At 37.5% G+C, this 17,948-nt stretch overlaps 1 long non-coding RNA gene across 1 annotated transcript in view; it reads right to left on the bottom strand.

The window, feature by feature from the left end:
• Positions 1-17,183, bottom strand: part of LOC140850483 (uncharacterized) — a 29,463-nt gene extending 12,280 nt beyond the window's left edge. The window contains exon 1 of the long non-coding RNA XR_012133386.1: positions 16,598-17,183. This is a non-coding gene — a long non-coding RNA (uncharacterized lncRNA). The remainder of the gene's footprint in view (positions 1-16,597) is intronic.
• Between the last annotated feature and the right edge of the window lie 765 nt (positions 17,184-17,948).

Consider the following 17,948-nt stretch of genomic DNA (forward strand, 5'->3'; position numbering starts at 1 on the left):
AAAATCACTGACAGTTCTATCATTGCTTATCTCTTTTCTCAGTTGGTCAAAGTTAATTCTGGTAGTTTTTGTGACTTTTGATAAAAGTACTTCTTATTTCACTTTGTAACTGATATAGATAAGGTCCTATATGGGCTTCAGGGTGGATATTAGGATTTCCCAAGTGCTCCTGAATCCTAATCAGATATATTTTAAAGACAGTCTGTGTAGAACAACACAATGATTTCTTAACTTTTCCCTGTATCCTTATATAATCATATTTCATGGAATCTCTGAATTATAAATCAAGTTTCTCTAATGATAGCTTTAGCTATATTCTGTATAAACGCTTTCAATGATGGAAAACCCATTTCAACATAAAGCAGGTTTTCAGGACCTGTACAACCCCCACATCTTGGTTTCCTCTCTGAAGTCATACAAATGTAACATACGTTATCTTTAGATCAATATGTGACTTGTTACAGTAAGCATGACAAAGAACCAAGTGAAAATGCTTTTCCTGGTCTCTGAAATTTCATGATGTATTATCACCTGTTTGGATCTTTTTCATATACAGTGACAGGAAATGACATTTTCTTGTGTTTTCACATTTTTAGGTCAGTGACATTCCATCTCCTAATTAGTTTCTATTACAGTTGTGTGAATGTAGACACATTCCCCTGGTATTTTACTGATAATTTACTGAGAAGATCATTTTAAGACATTTAAGAAAAAACATTTCAGTTTTCTTTTTTATCCTCTTTTCATTTTATTAAAATTTATAAAAATTTACAATGCAACATTATTTAAAGCATGAACCATCCACATAGCCATTAAAGAGAAGGGACTGTGGAGGATTTAAAACATATCTGCAAGAGAATATGGTCAGATGGAGAGCCAAGATGGTGGCAGAGAAAGAGCATGAACCCACCTCTTCCCAAATACACACTGAATCTATACTTATATGCAGAGCAATTCATACTGATAAAGAACTGAAGCTTGAGTGAACACCTTCTGCATAAAGAGGGAGAGATGGAGAATCCATAACAGAGGGAACCCCACCCCCAACATGACCCTGCAGTAGGAAACGATGTCACTGAGAGACCTGAACACAAATTTGCCTGCCCTGGTACACAGGAAAAAAACCCTGCACTTTAAAGGGAAACTTCCATATAAGTGACGGAAGCTGATTTTCAGAACTGAAGTACCTGCCAAGTGGCTGGGGGAACTGCTAGAACTCTCTCCAGGATCTGAAGTGCTGGTGAGTGCCATTATTTCCATTCTCCCCACATGTTCTGTAGATGGGAGCAGGTCTGTGTAGACATCTCAGCTACAGACATAAGTGAGACAGACTTGTGGGCCCTACATATGCCCAACACACCTGCCCCAAAGCAGGCAGCCCCATGAAGGTGGCGCTACCACAGCACTCATGCAGATTCACCTTGCCCACACCATTCCAATTCCAGCTGCCACATTCAATGCGACCTTAGCCTGGGCTCACCAGGAAACTCCAACTACAAACCTTCTTTCCCCAGCAAGCCTTTAGCTTGGCTCCAGCTGGTGCCCACCTGGAAGATCCCCACTCATACCCTTCCTCCCTCAGCTTCCCTGCCAGTGGAGCCACAGTCCAGCACCCACTTGAAAACTTGTTGGACCACTCCCTGGAAGCCCCAGAACACCCTGGCCTACACTCACCTGACCTCCAACCAGCCAAAATTACCAGGTACACACAAACTACCCAAGAGATGTTCCTAGATAAGACCATGCCTTCAAGACTGGGAGAGATAAAATGCTTTCACCTAATCCATAGAAACAACACAAACAAAATAAGACAGAGGAATATGCTTGAAACAAAAGAACAAGACAAAACTTCAGAAAAATAACTAAATGAAACAGGTAAGTAAACATGCTCACTGGTCTTGAGAGAAGAATGGAAGCACTCAGGGAGAACTTCGAAAAAGAACCAATCATAGATGAAGAATACAATAAAGGAAATGAAAAATACATTAGAGGGAATAACAACAGATTAGATTAGAAGATTTGGATGATAGAGTGATAGAAAGTTTTTCTGTTTGCTGTTCAGTTTGAGTGCTAATAAAAAGAAATGAGGATAGGTTAATATATGTTTAGGAAAACATCAAGCATCCTAACATTTGCATTATAGAGGTCCCAGAAGGAGAAGAAAAAATTCATTTGAAGAAATAACTGAAAACTTTCATAATCTGGAGAAGGCCATTCAGGACTAAGAACCAGAGAGAGTCCCAAACAAGATGAACCCAAGGAGGTCCACACCAAGACACAGAATAATTAAAAGTCAAAGATTAAAGATAAAGAGAGAATCCTGAAAGAAGCAAGATAAAACCAATGAGTAAGGTACAAGGGAAACTCTATAAAGCTATCACCTGATTTTTCTGAAGAAATTCTATAGGTCAGAAGGGAGTGGCATGATATATTCAAGGGGAAAAAAACCTACAAACAACAGTACTCTACCCAGCAAGGTCACCATTCAGAACTGAAGGAGAGATAAAGAGCAGCTTAGAGAAACATAAGTTAAAGGAGCTCACCACCACCAAACCAGCCTTAAAGGAAATGTTGGAGGGACTTACTGAAGATGGAAAGAAAAGGCCATAACTAACAGAAAAGTATGAAATGAAAAAAATTTCATTAGTAAATGCAAACATGTAACAAAAGTAGTAGATTAATCACTTACAAGCTAGGATAAATGTAAAAGACAAAAGTAGCAAAATTAATTCCTTCTAAAATTTAAGAAAACCACCAAACAAAAGGGTGTAAAGGAAGATGTCATGTACATAAAATATGGAACAGGGGGAGTTAAAAATGTAGTGCTGTTAGAATGCATTTTAACTTAGTGCCCATCAACTTAATACAGACTGTTGTATATGTAGGACATCATATACAAAACCCATGGTAACCAAAATTCAAAAACCTGTAATAGATGCACAAAAATAAAGAGAAAAGAATCCAACCATAACACTAAAGAAAATCATTACTTACCAGGGAAGAGCACAAAAGAAGGATGAGAGAAGAACAAAACAACCAGCCAGAAAACACTGAACAAAATTGGCAGTGAGTACATACCTATAATTACTTTAGATGTAAATGAAGTAAGTGCTCCAATCAAAAGATACAGAGTGAGACTGAATGAATGAAAAATAAGACCTATCTATATAAGACAAGAGACTCACTTTGGACCTAAAGACACACTCAGACTGGAACTGAAAGGATGGAAAAAGATATTCCATGAAAATAGAAATGAAAAAAAATGATGGAGTAGCAATATTTAGATTAGACAAAATAGACTTTGAAACAAACAGTATCAAAGACAAAGAAGTACATTATATCATGATTAAGGGCTCACTCAAGCAAGAAGACATAATAGTTGTAAATATCTAAGCACCTAAATACATGAAGCAAAGATTAATAGACTTAAACTGAGAGTAATATAATAATACTAGGGAACTTTAACATCCCACTTATATCAACGGATAGATTATCCAGACAGAAAAATCAGTAAGGAAATAGTAGATTTGACTTATACATTTGACCAAATGGAATTAAATATATACAGAACATTGCATCCCAAACAGCAGAATATATTTTCTCTTCAAGAGCACGTGGAACATCCTCTAGGACAGATCACATTAGGCCACAAAACAAGTCTCAAAAATTTAAGAAGATTTAAATAATACCAAGCATCTTTTCTGAATACAATGGAATGAAATTGAAAATCAATTACAAAAAGAAAAACTGGAAACAACTCAAACACATACTAAAGAACCACTGGGTCAATGAAGAAATTAAAGAGGACATAAAAAATACTTGGAGAGTAATGAAAATAGAAACAAGTATTCAAAATCTTTGGGATTCAGGAAAAACAGCTCCAAGAGGGAAACTTATTGTAATATAGGCCTGCCTAAAGAAACAAGAAAAAAATTAAGCAGTTTAACCCTACACTTATAGGAACTAGAAAAAGAAGAACAAACAAAGCCCAAAGTTAGCAGAAGGGAGGAAATAATAAAGATCAGAATGGAAACAAAAGAAATAGACTAAAAGAACAATATAAAAGATCAGTGAAATGAAGAGGTGGTTCTTTGGAGAGATAAAATTGATAAACTTTTAGCTAGACTCACCAAGGAAAAAAAAAGAGGATCCAAATAATCAGAAATGAAAGAGGAGAATTACAACTGACACCAGAAAAAACAAATGATTATAAGACTACTATGAGAAATAATATACTAGCAAATTGGATAACCTAGAAGAAATGGATAAATTCCTAGAAATATGCAATCTTCTAAGATTAAACCAGAAGGAATATCAAATCTGAACAGACCAATTACTAATAACTAAGTTGAAATGATAATGAAAAAAATACCAACCAAACAAAATTCCAGAACAAAATGGCTTCATAGAAGAATTCTACCAAACATTTAAAGAGTTAATACCTATCCTCAAACTATTCCAAAAACTTTAAGGGGAAGAGAGCTTCCTAATTCAATCTGAGGCCAGCATCACTCTGATACCAAAATCAGACTAAGATATTACAAAAGAAGAAAATTACAGACCAATATCTTTAATGAACATAGCTGCAAAAGTCCTCAACAAAATATCATCAAACTGAATACAAAAATATATTAAAAAGACCATTCACCATGAGACCAAGTGAGATTTATTCAGGGGATACAAAAATGATTCAATATCCACAGATCAATAATATGATACACCACAGCGACAAAAGGATTAAAAATCGATTCATCATCTCAATAGCATTTGACAAAATTCAACATCCATTCATGATAAAAACTCTCAACAAAATAGGTATAGAAGGACCATATCTCAACATAATAAAGGCTAACAAAGGTCATAGATGACAGGCCCAGAGCTAACATCATACTCACTGATGAAAAGCTGAAAGGTTTTCCTCTAAGATTAAGAACAAGGCAAGAATGTCCACTCTCAACACTTTTATTCAACATAGTACTAGATGTCCTATCCACAGCAATCAGACAAGATAAAGAGATAAAGGCATCCAAACTGGTAAAGAAGAAGTAAAACTGTCAGTATTTGCAGGTAACATGATGATAGATATAGAAAACCTTAAAGAATCTACCAAGAAAACTATTAGTTCTAATGAAGATAGCAAAGTTGCAGGACATAAAATCAATACCCAAAAAGGTGTTGCATTTCTTACACAAATAATGGATTAGCAGAAAGAAAAATTTAAGAAAAAATCCCATTTACAATTGCATTAAAAAGAATAAAAAGCTGGGAATAAATCTAATCAAGGTGAAAGACCTGTACTCTGAAAACAGTAAGACATTGATGAAAGGAACTTAAGATGACACAAATAAATGGAAATCTATCCCATACTCATGGATAGGAAGAATTAATATTGTAAAAATGACCCTACTACCCAAAGCAATGTACAGATGCGCATTCTCCATCAAAATACCAGTGACATTATTTTTCAAAGAACTGGAACAAATAATGTGAAAATTTGAATGGAGGCACAAAAGCCCAAAAATACCCAAAGCAATCTTGAGAAAGAAGAACAGTTCTAGAGGTATCATACCTTCTAATTTCAAACTATGTCACAAAGCTATAGTAATCAAAATAGCGTTATTTAAAACTATACTACAAAGCTATAGTAATCAAAACAAGAAATATCAGCAAAAGGACAGATCCATAAATCAGAATAGAGATGGAACAGAATAGAAAGCCAGAAATAAACCCACACCTATATGGTCAATTAATCTATTGATATATAACAACAGAGAAAATAATATACAATGTAGAAAAGACAGTCTCTTCAATAAATGGTATTGGGAAAACTGGACAGCAACATGCAAAAGAGTGAAAACTGAATCACTGTCTTAAACCAATACAAAAATAAACTGAAAATGGATTTAAGACCAAAATATGAGATCTGAGACCATAAAAATCTTAGAAGCAAACACCAGCAGTAAACTTCTGAACATCAGCATTAATTTTCTTTCTGGTTGTGCCTCCTTAGGTGAGAGAAACAGAAAGAAAAATGAACAAGTGGGACTACATCAAACTAAAAAGCTTCTGGATGGCAAAGGACACCATGAACAAAACAGAAAGGCAGCTTACTGGATGGTAGAAGGTATTTGTAAATGGTACATCGGATAAGGGGCTAAGATCCACAATGTATGTACTACTTATATAGCTCAACATCAAATAAACAAATCATCTAATTTTTAAATGTGTAGAAAACCAAATAGACATTTTTACAAAGACATACAGATGCCCAACAGACACATAAGAAGAGTAGTCATCAGGAAAATGAAAATCAAAACCACAATGAGGTATCATGTTACATCAGTCAGAATGGCGAAAATCAACAAGACAAATAACAAGTATTGGTCAGGATATGGAGAAAAGAGAACCATTGTACACAGTTGATGGGAATGTAAATTTGTGTAGCCACTATGGAAAGCAACATAAGATTTCTCAAAAAACTAAAAATAGAAATATACAACCCAGTAATACCACTTCTGGGATTTACCCAAAAAAAAACAAAATCACTAATTGAAAAAGATATTTGTTCTCCTATGTTCACGGCAGCATTACTTGTAATTACCAAGATATGGAAGCACCTAAAGGTCCATAGTAGATGGATAAAGAAGATGTAGTACATATACACATTGGGATATAATTCAGAAATAAAAAAAGAAAGAAATCCTGCCATTTGTGACAACATAGATGGACCTAGAGAGTACTATGCTAAATGAAATAAGTCTGACAGAGAAAAACAACACCGCATGATTTAATTTATATGTGGGATCTAAAAAAAGCAAATCAACAAACAAAATAGAGGTGGACTCATAAATATACAGAAAACAGTCTGATGGTTGACATAGGAGAGGAGGTGGGGAGATGGGTGAAACAGGTGAAGGGAAATAAATCCCCAAAACCAAACCCACCCCCCCACCATCCTCAAAAAGAATGGTATATCACACTATATAAAATGTACTTAATTACTAAGGGTTTCAGTAGTTTAATATTTGTTCATTGAGTCAATGAACCCCTGGTGATGGAAGTGGAAAATAACAGCTTCTAAATAAAATCAGAAGTTCATTAATTTATTACTTTATAGAAGTTACTATCTTCAGGATAAATAAGTATCATGAACCCAGGTTGGTTCATAGATGCTAATTTGTCTGATAAGCAAGCAACAAGAGACCCAAGAATATGACATTGATCAAACGCCTGAGTTTTCTTCAAGCCTTGGTGACAAATCTTCTCAGGTAGACACTTGACACATTTGACAGACAATGATTCATTCTCAGGAGGAAATTTCAGGACATAAAATCTTAAGAATCACCCATGGAACTCCCCGATGACTATCAAGACAACAGCCAAGTGAGGATTTCTGCCCAACTGTTACTGATTAAGATTTCCAGCCCAGTTGCACCTCCTACTATTTATCACACATTGAGAGGACTGCTCAGAAATGTTGACTGAAAACATAGTAAATTCCGAACTCCTGAACAGGTAAACTGGGAAAAAGAGAAAAAAAACCCTGGTGTTTCTTCCAAGGAGTTTGTAATCTGGTAGAGACCCAATTAATATGGGCAACACTTTTCTGAATGTAAATCCATTTAAGGAGAAAAAGAAGAGGCTTTAATCCTGAAACCAGTAAAGTGGCCCGTGAATGGCCTATGAGGATCACTTCCACGTTGATGAAGACACCGTCAAATCCTCAAACCCAGTAACAACTGCCTTCCTAAACAGCGTTTTTTTCATCCCTTACCATACATTTATAGCCATTTTCCATCCTCCAGATCTTTATTCATTATTTTTGGGAGCACAGTATAAGCAATAGCCTTAGATGCCTATTTTTTTCCCTTCGGATTCCTCTTTCACAGTGAGACAACATTATTCTAAGCTTTTTAAAAAATTCTCCTGATTCTTCAATGTCCTGACAGCAAACTCCAGCTCCTGATATTGGCCGTACAAACTACAGACCAACACTCAACCTTATTTTGATGATCAGTTAAGTTCTATCTTCTGAAAAAGTGATTTTCACTCCATAAGCCAATCAGATGAAACCTGACACCGTATGGATTGTTGCCTTTCAGAACAAGTTCTATAGCTACCCCACAATAGCAATGCCATGCCCAACTAAAGTGTGATTTCTTCAAAGGTGATTAGAAGGGGAAAAAAGAATATACAGGTCCAATGTGTAAAAGTCTCAGGATGGTGTGTCATAATGAACTGATCAGGAGATCAAGGTCAAACTCCCACTGTCAAATACACCCTCTCCAATTTCGGTGCAAATACACAACCTTAGAATTATAGTAGTGCATTTCTTCTTCTTGCCCTTAGTGCCTCCAAATATTTCCCTTGCACTCTCATATCTACTCTGACAAGGCCTCTGTTTCCTTAAAGATTCTTATACATACTCACTTAATCAAACAGTTCCTTTGAAGATCACCAATGAACTCTATGTTAAGCGTAAAAAAGTCAAGTCTCTTCTTCATCTATAAGATGGTTTTGCCACAGTTAAATGGCTCCCTTCTCTTTAATACACTTTTTGCACTTAGCTTCCAGGCCACCACAATCTTTCTTTACCCCTCAATTCCACTGGCTATTCTTCCTCATTGTCCTTTGCTGACTCTTCCACTTCCTCTCAATTTTTAAAAGGTGCAACCCAAGGCTCTGTCTGTGGTCGTCTTCTTTTTTCTATCTATACTCACTCCTAGGGTGATTTCTTAAAGGTTTGCATCCTTAAAAATATCTATGTGCCAGAGTCCTAAATATCTATCTCCACCCAAGACTTCTGTCCTGAATTTCGGACTGTTTACTTGACATGTCTATTTGGATGTGTAATACATATCTCAGACTTAGCAGATCCCAAACTGAACTCCTGTTCTTCCTTATAAACCTGTTAAGCCTTGTGCATCTCAGTAGTGGCAATTTCATTTGTCTACTTAGTCAGGCCAACAATTCCAGGTTCCCTTTTGCCCCTTACCTTTTCTCCTTTGCTCAAACCATTCTGTCAGGAACTGCTGCTAGTCTTACCTTCAAAATGTATCCAGAATCTGACAATGTTTCCACCTTAGGATAAGACACTATCATGTCTTATCTAAAGCTGCTGTAGCCTAGTAATTAGTCCCACTGACTTAATTCTCACCCCCTCCCTAACCCAGAATGATCTTTTTTAGCCTGAGTCAGATCATGGTATTTTGTAGCAAATAATATAATCTCACTAAGCAGTACATCAATCACATGAAAAAAAATGAGTCTAACAATATCTTTTATTGGGTTGATCTAAGGACCAATGCAATGATATACACAAACTATATAACACTCAGCAGCACATAGTATGCATTAAATTATAGAATGGGCAGGAAATTAATTTTTATGTCATTTCTGAAATCTTTTGTCTCTGTGAATTATTAGCTATTTATTGTTTTCCAAGCATTGGAGAATATAATTCAAAATTCTCCATATCTACAACTGCTAAGCTACTCTTTGAAGAATTCCTAGACCCCCGTGAACACCATGACCAACTTAGAACCTGATTTACTGGACCCTAGGAGTAGCCAAGGGAAATTGCTTCCTGTCTCAGGAATACAGTAGAATGTGCCAAGACTTTCCAGCAGGTGAACTAAAGGAAGTATCAAATTTAGCCTAATAGGGAAAGGAACTGATGGTTCATCATGACTACTCTGCCTCTTTTCCTTTCAATGTAGCCAACCCACCCATCCTACATTAAGAATTCCCCTGGGACTAGCTTCTGCTGTCGTCCAATGCTTCTCTGTTATAATGCATATGACACTGTCACACTATCACCTTCCCGTTTTATATATCATGCACTAAACTTGTTTTTGTGACTTGTATGAATACTTTTTTTCAACATCCCATGACTTTCAGCAGATCCTGCTGCCTGATATTCAGCAAACCCCCAGCTCTGGTACAAGAAGATTCCCCTGTCCTGGGCTCTACAGATGCCAGTCTAACCTTCAGTCCTACTTGTCATCAGAGGGATCCATCAGAAAGCCCCCTTTGAGGTTCTAGAACTGAATACTAGCAGGACTGGGAGTATAGTTTGATTAGTGCTCTTTTGCAGAAAAGGAGAAACCCCTATTTTCTATGCATAACAATAAATATAACAGTTAACACTTCTGCAGCACTTTCTACATTTCAGGAACTGTTTTTAGTGCTTCACATACATGAACTCATTTAATCCACACAAGCATTCTATGACGATGAGAAACTTGAGGTCCAGAGGCATCAAGTAACTTGTTTTAGGTCACATACATGTAAGTGATGGTTCTGGGATTAGAACCTGAACATCAGCTCCAGTATTTGTGCTCTTAACCACTATACTGAGCCATCCATATTCTTGTAAAAATAAGTTAGGTGTTAGTAAACTACACCACCTCACAATTAAAGTTCTTAGTCTACATACTAAGAAATTCAGAGACTGGGAATCCATGAATTCAGGACTGAAAATGACTGGAGCTGATGCTTAAAATCAAACAACTAAATTTCATAGCTGGGAAACTAAGAAACAGTAGCCAGAAATTCACAACACCGATGAGTGAAGTATTAACACCAATGTCAGTAAACACTTACAGCAACTTAAGACAAATTCAAATGGCAAAGAAAGTTAATTCTTTACAGTGGTTCACAGGGCATGTGGCAACATGTTGTTCCAAGCCTGAGAGACATCTGTAGGTGTTAACTGTTAAAGTCATCTAAAGCAAATGGAGGCAAATAGAGTGGGTAACTCCACATTGCACAGTGAGGCCTGACACCAGCCATGATCGGGTTCAAAGCAGTGTTTCCATAAGGCCTTGCATTTTCCCTAGATAACTTGCCAATGCTGGTGTCTAATATTCGCTAGGAAGAAAGCTCTGGCTCACTGTTTCTCTGTAGGTTCCCATTAATCAAAGCTCTATACAAGCTTGAATGAGACTGAGAAGGCAGGCAGGCAAGCTGGGGTAAGGCAACACTCTCCAAATGGAATTTTAGTACAAACTATTTATTGAACAAGCATCATACCACGGACTGTGCCCACTGCTTTACTTCAGTGTGTGTAAGCCTCACAAGAGGCACGCAAGGGAGATTTGATTTTCCCTGTTACATGTGAGTGAACTCAGTCAAGACCCCACAGCTCCTAGGTATTCAAGTTTGTAGCCAAACCTGGTTTTTTATGACACCAACACTTATGCTCTTTATCACAACCTACTGAAAAATTAAAAACTGCTGATATTGAGTGTAATTATTTTGCCTTGTTTGTCTAGAATGCTGAGGCAATGGGATTGGAATTTCTCTTTCAAAATCTCCATATGATTGTCTCCACTACCATTTGGCAGGAATTACAAATATTCTTTAAAAATAAAAATAATTACATTTTCTTTTTACCTCTACCCCAATCCTTTTACTCCTGTCTATACTATAAGCCATGTAGGTTAAATGGACCCTGAGAAGGACCTGCAGAGTTGAAATACTTCCTGAAATGTCATTGGCTTAAGATACTTGAATCACCTTTATGAGACCCTGGCTAAAACAGATGTGGGCTCTGTGTTCTTTCATGCCATTGACATGTTTCCTAACAGCCTAGAGAGAGGAGACTGACTGGTCTAGCAGAACCAGGGCTCAGGGGCAAAGGGGATTCTTGGCCTTTAGGCAATCGGTGACTTTACACTGACGTCATGCCTCCTACCCAAATGTACCCTGAATAACACTTTCCCAGGCTAGGTACCGTGGGAAGAAACTAAACTTTGATAGGTGACATTTAAAAGTGTCCTGAAAACTATGCAAAAATAAAATGGCTTCTCAGACAGCTAGGGTGTCTCTGTACATAGCTGTCAGAACATGCGTGAGAGCCCAAGGCTATGGCAAGCTTATTGTGCTGCTTGGAACAATACCGTGATTGTGTGGGTATCGCCCCCTTAGGATTCATATCACAGGCAGGATGTGAACGAGTCCCAAGCAGGGTTTGACAGCTGTTTCTGAGCTTTCCAGATCAGAGATAGAACAGATATGATCTGCCAATCCTCCCTTCTGTGTAGCATTTCCAGATGGGTGGGTTGCCTTTCATGTTACACAACCAATCCCAGTGAGTTACCCAGCTCCCACCTCACTCATGCCCCACTTTGCTACCCCACTGCCATCTTTTCATAACCATTTCCAAGGTACTCAGAATCCCGTCAACACCCTGAAGACCCACTGGGCCCCAGGTTGTGTTGCAGAATCACTAATACAAATATCAGTTACAGATTAACAGAAGAAGGAACTCAGGCTCCTGGAAATTAAACAATGCCGTGTTTTCACAAACCCAAAGAATTCCCCAGTTATCCTGGAGGCCATCCATTCATTCGAATAATATTTACTGAAGTTCTCCTATGATCTGGCTAGACAAATGCCTGTGATACCACATAAAGCAATCACAATCCTATTCCTTAGAGAGCTTGAGTCTAGTGATGGTTAAACATTTATACAGAGGCAACCTCAGTAGAATATAATGAGAGTTAAGGGAATAAATATATCCAAGAACTAACTATGGGCCTAGAAATAACAAGTGAGACACATGTATAAAAATATTCCTTCTTCTGGGGCTAAATTAGATAAAAATAAACACTGAATAGGCTTACCAAGACCAAGAGCTAGTCAAAGTCTTCCCCATCCCTCTCACGACCACATGACTTTTACAACACAAGCCCACCTCCCAGGAAGCAGGTTGTAGCACAGGGTGGGCCTCTGATAGAAAGACAACTTTGTAGTCCACATACACCAGAAAGGAGAATAATGTTTTATAAGGTGTGACACCAAAAGAATCTTGGCCTATCCAATTCTTTCTCCCTCTTTGGAATTTTAACTGAGAAAATTGGGAAGTGGGACAGATATGGAAGGCACCACAGGGAATGTGGCTGTGAAGTGTAACAGTGAGCACGAGTCTCATGCAATTTTTCTGAAGCTCTGAAAGTCTTTTTGAATCAGAGTTCACCTTCTGGGTTAGGGGTCTGGGAAGCCAGGCTGTATTTTCACTCCTATCCCAGGGTCCTAAACAGTCATTATAGGCTCACTTATTAATATAACAAATCTCATTAACATGTGCTAGCCTGTCATCTCTGTTCCATATAATAAGGGAACAGAATAGATGTGCCTGGGTGAAAACAAGGTGTTCAAATATCAGAGTCAATCAGTCAGAATTCTTAAAAATTTTAAATTCATTTTTGTGGGAAACCACATGAACATAAATAAAAAAAGTCAATCTCCAATTGAAATTTCCTCCAGTTCCACCAGTTTTCCTCCAAGGAAGACAATATAGAGTGATCCTGCACACCTTCCTCCATGCTCAAAAAACATATGGAAATTGTACATGCCCACATCAGACATTTTTTATTTGGTTGTGGACATTGGTTTTTTAAAGCATGTATATTCATGACATTTGTTCTAAGTTCTTTTGGAGACTATTTAGGGCATGGTTCAGTGCTGTTTGATCTGAAACAAACCAACACACAAACACCTAGATTTTAATTCCAATTTTGTCACTCGTTCTCTCTAAGAGTGTGCAGAAATCAATTTAGCTTCTCCTGCATTTGGGTTCTATCTTTTCATCAAAGACAAAAAGCAGCAAAATAGCCCTGTGCTTAGTGCTGTCCTGAATAATTTTTGTAATTCCATCCTTTTATATTTTTATGAAAAATATAAAATAAATTTTTAAAATTCCGTCCATCACTCTCCAACACTGGAGAATGACCTGAGTGCTCTGGGGAGCAAGGTTAGGAAGTGACACCCACTCACACACCTCCTACAAAGAGAGACAAATTCTTACCCCAGAGGAGGGCTGCAACACTGTATTATAAACTATGAGTAAGAGAAATCTTTCCTGGTCCTTGCTCTGAATCCATGGGACTGGAGCAAATGACATTTTGGCACTTTGATTAGTCATATAGGAAATTCAATTCAATAAATCTTGGTAACTACACATCGCTTTATGTTAGATATTATATTGGGCAAATCCCAAAAAGAATTAGGGCAAAATTTTTACCCTTAGATAGTTTGCAACCCAATAATGATAGGAAAGGAGATAGAGCCGTGAACAATAATGCATAATAAGATACAGCCAGTGTTCTCACTGCCATAGGGAAAAATGTGGCACTCCAGAGAAACAGAAGCTCCCTCTGCCCTGGGGTCTGGGAGTTGCAAAGGGCTGGCAGAGTTTTCTGCTCAGCATGAAATAGAGTTTGGAGATCACATAATAGAGTAAGAAAGCTGGACTTGGGAATTTCTGAGGACCCTTCCAACTCGACTGTCTGAGCTCATGAGATAAGACATATGTGATACCGGTTATATAAGCTTCCCCATCTCCACCTACACAAAATCAGCATTAAAGTGTATGGGTAGCAACCTAAACTGGATATAATATCTAATTAGTAGGACAAGCTCTGCTTACACTTTATAGTACATGGGGATATGTTCCAAGCCCCCCCACTGGATGCCTGAAACTACAGATAGTACTAAGCCCTATATATACTATGTTTTACCCTATATATATTTATGATAAAGTTTAATTTAGAAATTAGGCACAGTAATTAACAACAATAACTAACAATAAAATGGTCCATGGGGGAGTAGTTGGGGTGGGTGGGTGGGGAGGGTAAGAAAGATAAAGGGGTACAAAAATCTCAATCATAATATAAGTAGGTTGCAGGGATGGAAGAGCAGCATGGAGAATATAGCCAATGGTTCTGTAACATCTTTCTATGTTGGCAGATAGTAACTGTACTAGTTGGAGTGAGGATTTAATAATGTGTGAAACTGTTGAACCACTGTGTTGTATACTTGAAACCAATATAATATTGTATATCAGCTATACTACAAGGAAAAATGGAATAATGATAACAATGGACTGTAAATTACGTGAATGTGGTCTCACTCTCTCAAAATGTTGTACTTTACTCATCCTTGTTCTTGTGGTGGTGTGAGATGATAAAATGCTTGTGATGAGATGAAGTGAGGTGAATGATGTAGGCATCGTGAACTCGAGTTAAGCCACTACCGACCTTCTGATGATGTGAGCAGGGGGACCACCTGTTTCCTGACCGTGGTTGACTACAGGGACCTGAAACTGCAGATAAGAGGGGACTACAGTAGGCAATCCCTTCCTCGCCTCCTCCTAGTCCCTCATTTATAACCACAATCCATGGCTACCTGAGATGAGGGAAAGGTAAGTTTCTCTTAGGTTTTATGCAGCTTTCGCCGCATTTTATCTTGTACTGATGCAGGAGATGCTGCTAAAGACAGTGTGTCTGATTACTAAGAGCACAGATTGTAGAGTAGGTCTTAATGTCAGTTTTATTTACTACTACATGCCTTTTATCCAGTTACCTTATTTTCGTGAGCTTCAGTTATACTTTTTTTGTTTATCTGAAAATGAGATAATAAAACTTTAAAAGCATAGGACTCTTAAGATTAAATTAAAGCATGTATGTAAATTCTTAGTTCCTGGAATGTAAGCTACAACAAATGGTGAAGACTATGACGATGGTGATGCTGCTGGTGATGAGAGCCCCGATTCTTGCAGGTAATTGCACAGTTCTCTGAGATAGATAGTCCCCAGAAAGATAGGGCTAGATCTCAGTGGGCATAACCAGTGGCCCCTCTACCTTATTTGCTGGATCTGCCTTTTCAGCACTTGCTCCCAGGCTTTGCTGACCTATAACAAATTTACCTAGATTTTGATCCAAACTGACCTGCAGTTAACCACTAATTAGTATATTTTGTTTCCTCATCTCTTTTTCTCAGCCCTTTAGTCTATTTTCCTACCAGCATTGCTTAGGCTCACTCTGCTTTTCTGTCAGTGAGTTCAGGCTTCTATCTGTGACCTCCTGGATCCCTGACCTTACCCAAGAGCATGAGTGATTTAGTTTCAGTCCTTCCTCTTAGACACCTTCCTAACAATACTCATCCACCTGTGCTGCTTCTGTTCCGGCTGCTTCTTTGCTGCTCTCAGTCTGGTGATATCAGCCTTCAAGACCTTGTATTTATATGGTATCTCCCTTTAACACCTCCAGTAATAGTAACTTTGAAAGTGGATGTCTAGGGCTTAACCTCTTTAACTCTGGCTATAATTATCCCCCTAGTTTTAATTTTTAATTTTTAGCACCTTATATCATTGGCTCCATAAAAGGAATCACTAACAATCTCACAGGAAAATCAATGGGAAAGGCAGAATTTTCATTCAGTGCTGAACCATACATAACAAACTCTATAGTGACTGGACTCTACCCAGTCCTCTTGATGTCTATTTTGTATTTTATATTTTAGAACATAGAAAACACCATTCTATTATACTATTGGAATAAAAATACTTTCCAACTCCTGGTTTTTAAAAACATACACATACATACAGTCTGATAAGTTGATACTATATATATATATACATAGCCTGTATCAAACTATCTATGTAAAAATGATATATAATTGTATTATTTTCACATAAATGAGTTAATGACAAAAAACTAGGAAGAAACTTTGTACCAATTCAACTTTTTTAACTGAACAATAGATTGAGAAATGTTTAAGAAAAAATTTAAAAAGTTAAAAACAAACTTACACTTGTAACAAAATCAGAACATCAAAATAGTGTCCAAACCAACTCTCACACAAGCTTGTATCTTCATGCAGCTAAAGTACATGTTGACTGTGCTTGGGAAGCACAATATCACCAAGCGAAAAGCCAGAGAAGTGTGTGGTCCACTTCTAGGCTTGTGGCAAGAAGGCCTACTTTCAGCTCTCGATGTTCGCTCCCATCGCTGAACGCAGCATGCAGCTTCAGCTATGCAAGCACCCCAGCCCCTGCCTGTTGGGGCCTGTGCTGCTCTAACAGGGTGGCCTGGCTCCTGGCAGTGACTGGGTGGAGCCCTGGGGGGCTTAAGAACGGACTCCACAGGTTCAGCCTAGGTGGAAAGGAGCTGGGGGAAGCTTTGGAAGAGGAAAAAAAAAAAGAACCACCTGGGCCCACCATCATACTTGCAGATTTCTTGCCAGGACCTTTTTTCTCTTAAATACCGCAAAAGTGTTAGGAATTTGGCACGCACAGTTTTATACTCCCAAGAAAGGAATCATAGTACAATGCCAGAAAAAAAAAATTAAGATACTTTCTCTGGGCAGCAAGAACTTGGTCTAGTTCTCCTTACTGAACCTGGATCATAGAATTATCTCTGAACTCTTTGAAAATGCCTATTGAGAAATAGGTGTGTGGGAAAACAGATAACAAACAAGAGGTGTATCTGGCTTAGTCCTGTGATTCACCAGGATAGGCCTGTATCTGCAGTTTTTCCCTGGAAAAGCCTTGCTCCAGATGTGTTTGAAAGGATTACATTGTGTAATTTATGCAAAATCTATACTCATGCAATGAGAACCATCAGTGAAACATACCTTGAGGCAAAAAGAAACTATTTTAATACCTTATGTAATAACTCAATTGATATCATAATGACTTTCCTAATGAAAAATAAATACCACTATTTACTAGGTTACTAACAACACTTGTTTGTTTTATCAGCCAAGGTTTCCTGTGTAAGAGCTAACAGCAAAATTATCAGTCTCATGTGAAACTTTAAAAATTAATAGCAGCTTTATTGAGATATAGTTCACATATAATAAAATTCACAATTTTAGAGTGTAAAATTAAGTATTTTTAGTATACTCATAGAGTAGTACAATGATTACCACTGTTTAACTCGAGAATATTTTCATCAATGCAAAAAGAAACCCGATACCTATTAGAATCACTCCCCATTTCTTCTCCCCCAAAGTCCTTCATATCCAATAATCTATTTCCTATTTATATAGATTTTATTATTCTAGATATTTCATATAAACAGAATCATGTAATATACTGTCTTTTATGCCTGGATTATTTCACTTAGCATAATGCTTTCAAGGTTCATACTTACTGTAGC

The sequence above is a fragment of the Manis javanica genome, chromosome 7 (genome assembly GCF_040802235.1).
Source record: "Manis javanica isolate MJ-LG chromosome 7, MJ_LKY, whole genome shotgun sequence".
NCBI lineage: Eukaryota > Metazoa > Chordata > Mammalia > Pholidota > Manidae > Manis > Manis javanica.